This window comes from Pteropus alecto, unplaced genomic scaffold (genome assembly GCF_000325575.1).
Source record: "Pteropus alecto unplaced genomic scaffold, ASM32557v1 scaffold119, whole genome shotgun sequence".
In the NCBI taxonomy this organism is placed as follows: Eukaryota; Metazoa; Chordata; class Mammalia; order Chiroptera; family Pteropodidae; genus Pteropus; species Pteropus alecto.
Window position 1 is genome coordinate 1,372,514 of NW_006442487.1, and position 10,763 is coordinate 1,383,276.

The 10,763-nt window shown below is 32.5% G+C and overlaps 1 pseudogene; it reads right to left on the bottom strand.

The window, feature by feature from the left end:
* Positions 1-6,255: 6,255 nt before the first annotated feature.
* Positions 6,256-6,374, bottom strand: LOC112470875 (annotated as a pseudogene).
* Between the last annotated feature and the right edge of the window lie 4,389 nt (positions 6,375-10,763).

Here is a 10,763-nt window from a genome sequence, read left to right on the forward strand (position 1 = left end):
CAGCCTGAATCTCTTTCAGAGATTAATCCACACAAGTGGCAGTAGCCTGAGCCCATGTTGCAGACTCTCCTAAAATCTCTCAAAGGTCCATAAGCTCTGAGCAAATACTAGCTGGCCTTGGTGTGCCCTGTACCCCTTACTAAGTGCCCCAAGCTCAGCAGTAGAGGCAGCCAGCCTTGGTTTACAGCATAAACACTCACAGGTGCCTCCAAGTCCAGCACAGGTAGCTACCAACAGCAGATCACTTTGTAGCTTCTAGCAGGCAATCTTTGGCTGGATACAGACAGTGGCTGATCTTGGCCTGCACTAAAGCCCCTCCTCAGAATTTACAGAGTCAACACACCTGGTGGTCTGCTTCAGATGACACCAGCGCACCACTCAATTAATGTCACAAATTACACATGCAAATTGTGGACGCAGCAGGCACCAGAGTCCTGCTAATGCAAATCTTACTCTGTGCAGGCAGTCCCCACACAATAGCTTGTTTGCTAATGGTCATGACCAGACAATTAGTCTGAAGATTAGTCCAACTCACTGACATGCCAACAGCAATCAAGGTTCAGCTACAGGAGGAGAGCATACACAACCCATGCAAGGGACACTCCTGAAGTACCTGGATCAAAGCATCAGGGACACTGCCACTAGGCCCCACAGAATACTTACTATATAAAGCTACTCTACGAAGACTAGAAGATATAGCAGATCTACTATATACATAGAAATAAACACGAGACAGTCAAAATGAGGAGACAAAGAACATGTTCTAAATAAAAGAACAAAATTGAACCCCAGAAAAAGAACTAAACAAAATGGAGGCAAGCAATCTAATAGATGCAAAATTCAAAATGCTTGTTATAAGGATTCTCAATGAACTTAAGAGAAGAATAAATGATCTCAGTGAGAACTTCAACAAAAATAAGAAACATAAAAATGGAGGTAGAAAACACAAAAAAGAACCAGTCAGAAGTGAAAAATACAATAACTGAAATGAAGAATACATTATAGGGACTCAAAAGCAGTTTAGATAAAGCAGAGGATCAAATGAATAAGCTGGAAGACAAGACAGCAAAAAAACATCCAATCAGAACAGCAACAAGAAAAAAATTCAAAAACTGAGGATAATTTAAGGGACTTCTGGGACAATATTAAATGTAACAACATTCACATCATAGGAATACCAGAAGGAGCAGAGAGAGAGCAAGGAATTGAAAACTTATTTGAAGAAATAATATTGAAAGACTTCCTTAACCTGGTGAAGGAAATAGACATAGAAGTTTAGTAAGCGCAGAGCCCCAAATATAATGAACCCACAGAGGCTCACACCAAGACACATCATAATTAAAATGCCAAAGTTAAAGACAAAGAGTGAATCTAAAAGCAGCAAGAGAAAAGCAGTTAGTTGCCTACAGAGAGCTCCCACAAGATTATCAGCTGATTTCTCAATAGAAATTTAGCAGGCCAGAAGGGATTGACAAGAATTATTAAAAGTGATGAAAAGCACGGACCGACAAGTAACATGATTCTATCCACCAAGGCTATCATTTTAGAATCGAAGGAGAGGTAATGAGCTTTCCAGACAAGAAAAAGCCAAAAGAGTTTATCACCACCAAAACAGTATTACAAGTAATGTTAAACAGATTTCTTTAAAAGGAAGAAAAAATTAAAAGAAATATAAATAATAAAATATTGAAAAAAAACATTGTCACTGATAAAAGCAAACACATAATAAAGGCAGTGGATCAACCAACACTAAAGCTAGTGCGAAGATTAAAAGGAAAAAGATCAAGTATAATTTCAACAGTAAATTAGAGATATACACCTAAACACGCATTCACATAAAAGAAGTAAAAAATACTGACAAAACATAAACATGGAGGGGGTTAGTAAAAATTTTAGTGATTTTAGAATGTGTTTGAACTTAAGTGACTATCAACTTAAAATAGATTGCTATAGACATAGCTGGTTATATATGAAACACAGGGTAACCACAAACCAAAAACTCTACAAAAGATATACACGAAATAAAGAGAAAGGAATCCAAACACAACACTGCAGAAAGTCATCAACATACGAGAGAAGCAAGCAAGAGAATAAGAAAGAAACAGAGAACTACAAAATCAATCTGAAAATAAAATGGAAATAATTACATATTTATCAATAATTACTTAAAATGTTAATGGACTAAATGCTCCAATCAAAAAATGAATAGTTAAAGAAGTGGTACATATATACAATGAAATATTACTCGGCTATAAAAAAGAATACAATCTACGTTTGCGACAACATGGATGGACTTAGAGGGTACTGTGCTAAATAAAATAAGTCAGCCAGAGAAAGATAATACCATATAATTTCACTTATATGTGGAATCTAAAAAATAAATAAATAAATAAACAAAGAAACAAAACAGAAACAGACTCAGATACAGAGAATGAAATGCCAGATGAGAGGGTGGTTGGGGAGCTGTGTGAAAAAGTGAAAGGATTAAAAAGTACAAACTGCCTTCTGATTCAGCAATTGCACATCTGGATATTTATCCAATGAAAACCAAAATGAAAATTTGTAAAGATTTATGCACCTATATGTTCATGACAGCACAGTTTACAATAGCCAATATATAGAAGCAACCTAAATGCTCATCAATAGACGATTGTATAAAGAAGTTATGGTTCATATATACAAGAGAATATTATTCAGCTATTAAAAAATTAAATTCTACCATTTGCAATGACATGGGTGGAACTAGAGGTTATTATTCTGAGTGAAATAAGTCAGAGAAAGATAAATACCATATGATTTCACTTATATGCAAATCTAAGAAACAAAAAGAACAAACTAATGAAAAACAGATTCACAAATATAGAGGACAATTTAGTGACGGACAGAGGGGAGGGGGGTTGGGGGGCTGGGAAAATGGGTGAAGGGTTAAAGAAGTACAAATTAGTAGTTGATAGATAGTCAGGGGGATGGGGAACATGGCATAGGGAATGCAGGTAGCATTAATGTAATGGCTAGGTGGAGAGCTAGAGGAGAGAAAGAGCAATCAGGAGGATCGTTTTATAAACTATATAAATGTCTAACCAATGTACTGTATACTTGAAACTAATAATAAAATAATATTTTTTAAAAAGTACAAATTAGCAGTTACAAAATAGTCATGGAGATGTAAAGTACAGCTTAAGGAATTAGTCAATAACAATTTAATAACTATATATGGTGTCAGGTATGGTGCAAAATCTATTGGAGAGATCATTTTGTAAGTTATATAAATGACTAACCACTATGCTGTACACCTGAAACTAACAAAATATTGAATGTAAACTGTAATTGAAAAAATAAAAAATAAAAAATATGATTCAAGACTTGCTCATCTCACAGTTATCCATTTACTTATTGATTAATTCCAAAAATATTGACTGTCTATTGTGTACCAGTATCTATCATTTTTTGGTGACAATGTGATAAAACCATCACTCATATTTTAGAGGGAAAATCATACAAATACATTAATATAAAAAACTTATTAATAACATAGGCTCTACTGCAGGATCCTTGGGTTCAATTGAAACTGCCACTAACTAGTTAATTTATCTTGGAAAAGTGACTTAAGCTCTTTGTGTTCAAGTTTCCTTATTTAAAATAATGGGAATAAGAAAAAGTACCTAGTTCACTTTGGATTTATGAAGATAAATGGGTAGCTATGTATAAATTAATTAGAGTAGTACCTACTACATTAGTACCAAGTATTAAATATTAGCATTTGAAATATAAATTATTAGTGCTATGAAATATGGGAACATCACAGAGAGATACAATCAAATTTTGACTGTGGGTAGTGGGGACCTCGTCAAGGGGAGCATCATGGAGAAAAATATGAGATTAGACTTATGGTTTCAGGGATGAATAGATATTTAATAAGGGGAAAGAGAAGTGGAGAAGAAAATAGTCCTGAAGCAACTAGGTAGAGAGAACAGTGGGACATTATAAAAGAGTTACTGTGAGAGAAATATCTGAATAATTTTGAATGCTTGGAATGTAAGTTACACATGAGAGTGGTAGGAACTGAGGCTAAACAGTTTGATAGAGACCATAAGATTTAGGGTCTTATATTCTTAATAAGAAGGTTTAGACTTCTAGAATCAAATTCGTAATGTTTATTTTGAGGAATAAATTTATCATACACAATTTTTATTGAGTATTTGTTAAAAGATAAGCATGGTTTTTCAGAAGTTTCAGACAAACGGGAAATTATCAAAATATGCAACATTAAAGCCAAAGAAAATGTGTAAATTTTGGCATTTTGCTTAGAGGAGATTATTTGAAACAAGTGATCTAAGGCCAAAATTAAAAAAAAAAAAGAGTAGAAGAAATTGATATTGAACAGAACTTTGATATGAAATCACACTTTTCTAACAAAATGCTGAGATGATCCCTCGAAAGATTCCTGTGAAGTCTATGAAAGTTGATAAAATGTTGAAATTTTATGTAGATTTTAATCTCGAGACTAATAAGGAAACCAGACCACAAAGAATACTCTTCAGATCAACTTGTAGTATCCTCTACAATTACTTTTTTAGTAATTATCTCACATGTGTAAAATTTTTTTTTAATTAGATACAAAAATGGTTTTAATGTATACAAGTGATCATATATTTGCAAGTTTGGCTTTTTTGCTGTACTTTACGTAGATAAGAAACTTATGAAGATGTGTGCTAATATTTTAGTTTTTACTTTATTCCATTGTATGTTTGAATAATTGTTTTTTTTTTTGTCTGTGATTTGAGAGGCCAAACATCTATTATTATACATATTTTATAAGATTTGCTATCAATAGGACTCCTTCTTTTGAGATCTTGATGATCTAGTAGATCATTTTTAGTCTTTTTAAGGAATCTCTATAATGTTTTTTATAGTGGCTGGACCAATTGGCAGCCCCACCAATAGTGCACAAGGGTTTGCTTGTCTCCAAATCTTGGCCAACACATGGTATTTGTTGACTTTTAATAATAGTTATTCTGATTAGTGTGAGGTAGAATCTCATTGTTGTATTGATTTTCATTTCCTTGATGATTAGTGATGTTGAACATCTTTACATATGTATGTTGGCCATCTGTATGTCTTCTTTGGAGAAATGTCTATGCACGTTTTCTGCCCATTTTTTATTTAATTATTTATTTATTTTTTGTTATTTAATTGTGTGAGTTCCTTATATATATTAGATATCAACATCTTATCATATATATCATTTGAAAATATTTTCTCCCATTCAGTAGGTTGTCTTTTTGTTTTGTTGATAATTTCCTTCACTGTGAAGAAGATTTTTAGTTTGATAAAGTCCCATTTGTTTATTTTTGTTTTTGTTTTCCTTGTTCAAGGGGACGTATCCTAAAAGATATTAGTTAGACTGATGTCAGAGTTTATTACCTATCTTTTCTTCTAGGAGTTTAATGGTTTCAGGCCTTACATTTAAATCTTTAATCTATTTTAAGTTTATTCTCATATATGGTATAAGAGAATGGTCAAGTTTCATTTTTTTCATATATTTACCTGTTTTCCCAATACCACTTGTTGAATAGACTGTCATTTCTCTACTGTATATTGCCTCCTTTGTCATAGATTAAGTGGCCATATAATTATGGGTTTATTTCTAGGTTCTCTATTCTGTTCCATTGATCTATGTGTCTGTTTCTGTGCCTGTACCATACTGTTTTGATTATTATAGCATTGTAGTATAGTTTGAAATCAGGGAGTATAATGCCTCCAATTTTATTTTATTTTTATTTTTTTCTCAAGATTGCTTTGGTCATACATGGTCTTTGTGGTTCCATATAAGCTTTGGGTTTATTTGTTATAGTTCTGGGAATAATCTCATTGATATTTTAAATAGAGATTGCATTAAATCCATAGATTGTTTTGAGTAGTATGGTCATTTTAATGATATGAATTATTCCAATCCAGGAGCATCGTATACCTTTCCATTTATTCATGTCCTCTTCAATTCCTTTCTCCAGTGTCTTATAGGTTTTAGAGTACCAGTATCTTACCTCCTTGGTTAAATTTATTCCTAGGTATTTTATTCTTTTCGATGGAATTATAAATGGGATTATTTTCTTAAGCATTTCTTCTGAGTGTTCACTATGAGTGTATAGGAGTATGACAAATGTGTATATATTAATTTTGTATCTTGCTACTTTACTAAATTATTTTATTAATTCTATTAATTTTTGGTGGATTATTATTTATTTATTTTTTTAATGCCTACAGCACCTGGTATTCCTAGGTGGTCTCTCATCCAAGTACTAACCAGACCTAACCCTGCTTAGTTTCCGAGACCGGACAGGATGGGGCACGTTCAGGGTGGCATGACCGTAGACTGGTGGATTCTTTAGAGTTTTCTATACATGATATCATGACATCTGCAAATACTGACAGTGTTAACTTCTTCCTTTCTAATTAGGACATATTCATTTCTTTTACTTGTCTGAATGCTGTGGCTAGGACTTCCAATAGTACATTGGATAATAGTAATGAGTGGGCACCCTTGTCTTTTTCCTGATCTTAGAGGAAAAGCTTAAAGCTTTTCATGATTCCATATGATGTTAACTGTGGTCTTGTCATATATAGCTTTAATCAAGGTAAGTTCCTTCCATATCCACTTTATCGAGGGTTTTTATCATAAATGGATGTTGGATTTTTTCAAATAATTTTCTGCATCTATTGAGATGATTATATGATTGTTATCCTTGATTTTGTTGATGTGATAAATCAAATGAATTGTTTTGCAGATGTGGAACTCCCCTTGTATCCCTGGTATAAATCCTACTTGTTAATGGTATATAACCCTTTTAATGTCTTGTTGAATCGGTATTGCTAGCATTTTGCTGAAAATTTTTTCACCTATATTCATCATAAATACTTGCCTGTCATTTTCTTTTTTGTACTGTCTTCTGTCTGGTTTTGTTATCGGGGTGATGCTGGCCTTGTAGAATGAGTTTGGAAGTGTTTTCTCCTCTTTGATTTTTTTAGAATAGTTTGAAAAGAATAGGTACTAATTCTTTAAATGTTTGGTAGAATTCATCTGCAAAGCCATCAGGTTATGGGCTTTTGTTTGTTGGGTGTTTTGTTTGTTGGGAGTTACACTTTATTTTCGTTGTTAGTAATGGGTCTGTTCAGAGTCTTTGTTTCTTCCTGATTTAGTCTTGGAAGATAGTATGTTTATAGAAATTTAGCCATTTTTTTTAGATTGTCCAATATGCTGCATAAAATTGTTTGTTAATTCTTTAATAGTCCTTTGTATTACTGTAATATCAATTGTAAACTCTCTTCTTCCATTTCTGATATTATTTATTTGTGTGCTCTCTCTCTCGCTCTCTCAATGAGTATTACTAGCAGCTTTTCAGTTTCTTCTTTCAAAGAAACAATACTTAGTTTTATTGATCTTTCTATTTTTCTTAAAGTTTCTATTTCATTTATTTCTACTCTTATCTTTACTAGTTCCATTCTTATACTTACTTTGGGTTTCATTTGTTCTTTTATAGTTATTTTATGCATAAACTTAGATTTTTTTTTAAATTTGGGAGTTTTCCTACTTCTATATAGCTATGACCATTCCTCTCATAAATGATATTGCTGTTTCCTGTAAACTTGGTAAAGTTGTGTTTTCATTTTTAGTTGTCTCTAGGTAGTTTGTGATTTCCCATTTAATTTCCTCTTTGATTTCTTGGTTGTTTAAAGCATGTTGTTTAATCTCCACATATTTGTGATTTTTTTCAGTTTTCTTCCAGTGGTTGATTTCTAGTTTCATGCCACTGTGGTTGTAAAATATGCTTGATATAATTTCAATATTCTTGAATTTATGGAGGCTTATTTTATGGCCTAGTATGTGACTTATCACGGAAAATATTCTATGAGGACTTGAGAAAAATATGTAATCTGAAGATTTTGAATGAAATGCTCCAAAAGGTCTAAGTCAAACTAGTCTAATGTGCCATTAAAGGCTATTATTTCCTTATTAATTTTCTGTGTGGATGGTCTATCCATTGAAGTAACTGGAATATTAAACTTCCTAACTATTATTGTATTACTGTTTATTTCTATCTGTATGTCCACTAATATTTGCTTTATAGACTTAGGTGCTCCTATCTTGAGTGTAAAGATATTTACAATGTTATATCCTCTTCATGGATTGACCCCCTTTAAAATTGTGTAATGTCCTTCTTTGACTTTTTTACATTCTTTGTTTTAAAATCTATTTTTTCCAATATGAGTATTCTTACTATAGCTTTCATTCTACTTTGAATATCTTTCTTCATATGTTCACTTACAGTCTGTGTGTGTCTCTTAATATAAAATGAGTTTATTATAGACAGTATATAGATAGATAGATTTTTATCCATTCTGTCACCCTATGCCTTTGATTATAGCAATTTTTAGTACATTTACATTTAAAGTAATCATTAATACATATATGATTTTGACATTTTAATATTTTTTTTCATTTGGTTTGTAAATCTCTGTGCCTTTCTTCTCTTGATGTTTTTCCTTTTGAATTGCTGTTTTTTTTTTGGGGGGGGTGGATGCCTTATTAAGTTCCTTTCTCTTATATTTTGTATATTTTTCATTATGAGTACCATGAGGTTCATATATACCCATCTATATTTATAACAGTCTATTTTAATCTGATAGATATTTAAGTGCAATTGCATTCTAAAAGCACTACATTTTTACTCCCCTCTCAAATCATTATTTTTTGATGTTATGTTTTATATGTCTTTGCTTTGTGTAAGCCCTGGTTATTTATTATATTTTAGTTAATTTTGCACCTTCTGTGTTTAAACTTTAATATTACCTTTTTTAAAAAATGAATTAATTTAATTTTTAATTATAATTATTGGGGTCACATTGGTTAATAAAATTAAATAGGTTTCAAGTGCAGAATTAAATAATACGTCACATGTATATTGCATTGTGTACACCAACCAAAGTTAAATTTTCTGCTACCACCATATATTTGACTCCCTTTATCCTATCTATCTTCTTCCTTGGCCCTTCTCACTGGTAACCACTGATGTCCATGTCCATGAGTTTCTATTTGTTTGTCATGTTTTGGTTCTATATCTCACATATGAGTGAAATCATACACTTCTCAACTTTTTCTGTCTGATTTATTTCACTTAGCATGATAATTGCAAGATCAATCCATATTGTCACAAATGAGAGTATTTCATCTTTTATTATGGCTGAGTAAATATTCCATTGTACATATGTACCTCATCTTCTTTATACAATCATCCATCAAATGACACTTCAGTGGTTTCTATGTCTTGCCCACTGTAAATAATGCCACTGTGAATTTTGGGGTATATATCATTGTGGATGAATGTTTTCAAGTTTTTAGGATAAATACCCAGAAAGGAATTGTTGAGTCATATGGTAATTTTATTCTTAGTTTTTGAAGAATGACCATACTGTTTTCCATAGTGGATATACCAATTTACATTCCCACCAGCAGTGCATGAGGATCCCTTTTATCTTCCCTTATCCCTTTTACTTCCCTTACCTTTGAGGTCAAATTCATAAACTCTTCTCAAAATCCAAGGTCCAAGAGTTTAGTATCTATGATTTCTTCCATGAAATTTATTGATTCAGGTGTTAAATTGAAATACTTATTACATTTTTAATTAACTTTGGTGTGTGGTGAGAGATAGCAGTCTTGTTTCATTCTTTTACCTGAAACTTTCCAGTTTTCACAAAACTATTTAATAAAGAGGTTTCCCTTTCTTCAATGTATGGTTTTGGCCCCTTGTCAAAAATTATTTGCTCACATATAGAGGGGTTTATTTCTGGACACACAATTCTGTTCCATTGGTCTGTGTGTCTGTTTTTCTGCCAATGCCATGATGTTTTGCTTATTGTTGCTTTGTAGTATAATTTGAACTCAGGCAAAGTGATACCTATGCCCTTATTATTTCTCTCAGGATTGCTTTAGTTTTTTGGGGTCTTTTGTGCTTCCATACAAATCAGATGATTTTTTGTTCTGTTTCTTTACAGAATGTAGTTGAGATTTTGATGAGGATTGCATTAAATCTGTATAATGCTTTTAGTAATAAAGTCATTTTACTATGTTGATTCTTACAATCCATGAACATGGACTATTTTTGCTTTTCTTTGTGTTGTTTTCAATGTCTTTTTTTTTAAATTATTATTCTCTCTATCTCTCTTGAGTTTTTTGGAGTAACATTGGTTATAGTAATTATATAATTTTCAGGTGTACATTATTTGACATCTGTATATTCTATTGTGTGTTCACCACTCAAAGTCCAGTTTCCTTCAGCTACCATATATTTTATCCCCTTTACCCACTTCACCCTCTCCCTACCCCCCTATATCTAACCACCATTACGCTGTCTAACTTGCCTCTCCTTTCCCACCCCCTACCCTCTGGTATCCACTAGTCTATAGTCCATGTCCATGAGTCTCTGTTTGCTTGTCCTGTTCATTTGTTACTCTCAGGTTTATATCTCATATATAAGTGATGTAATGTGGTTTCCAACTTTTTCTGTCTGGCTTATTTTGCTTACCATGATTATCTCGAGGTCCATCCATGTTGTTGCAAATGGCAGTATTTCATCTCCTCTTATGGCTGAGTAGTATTCCACTGAATATGTGTACCACAGCTTATTATCCAATCATCTATCGTAGGACACTTCGGTTGCTTCAATGTCCTGGCCAACATGAATAATGCTGCTATGAACATCGGTGTG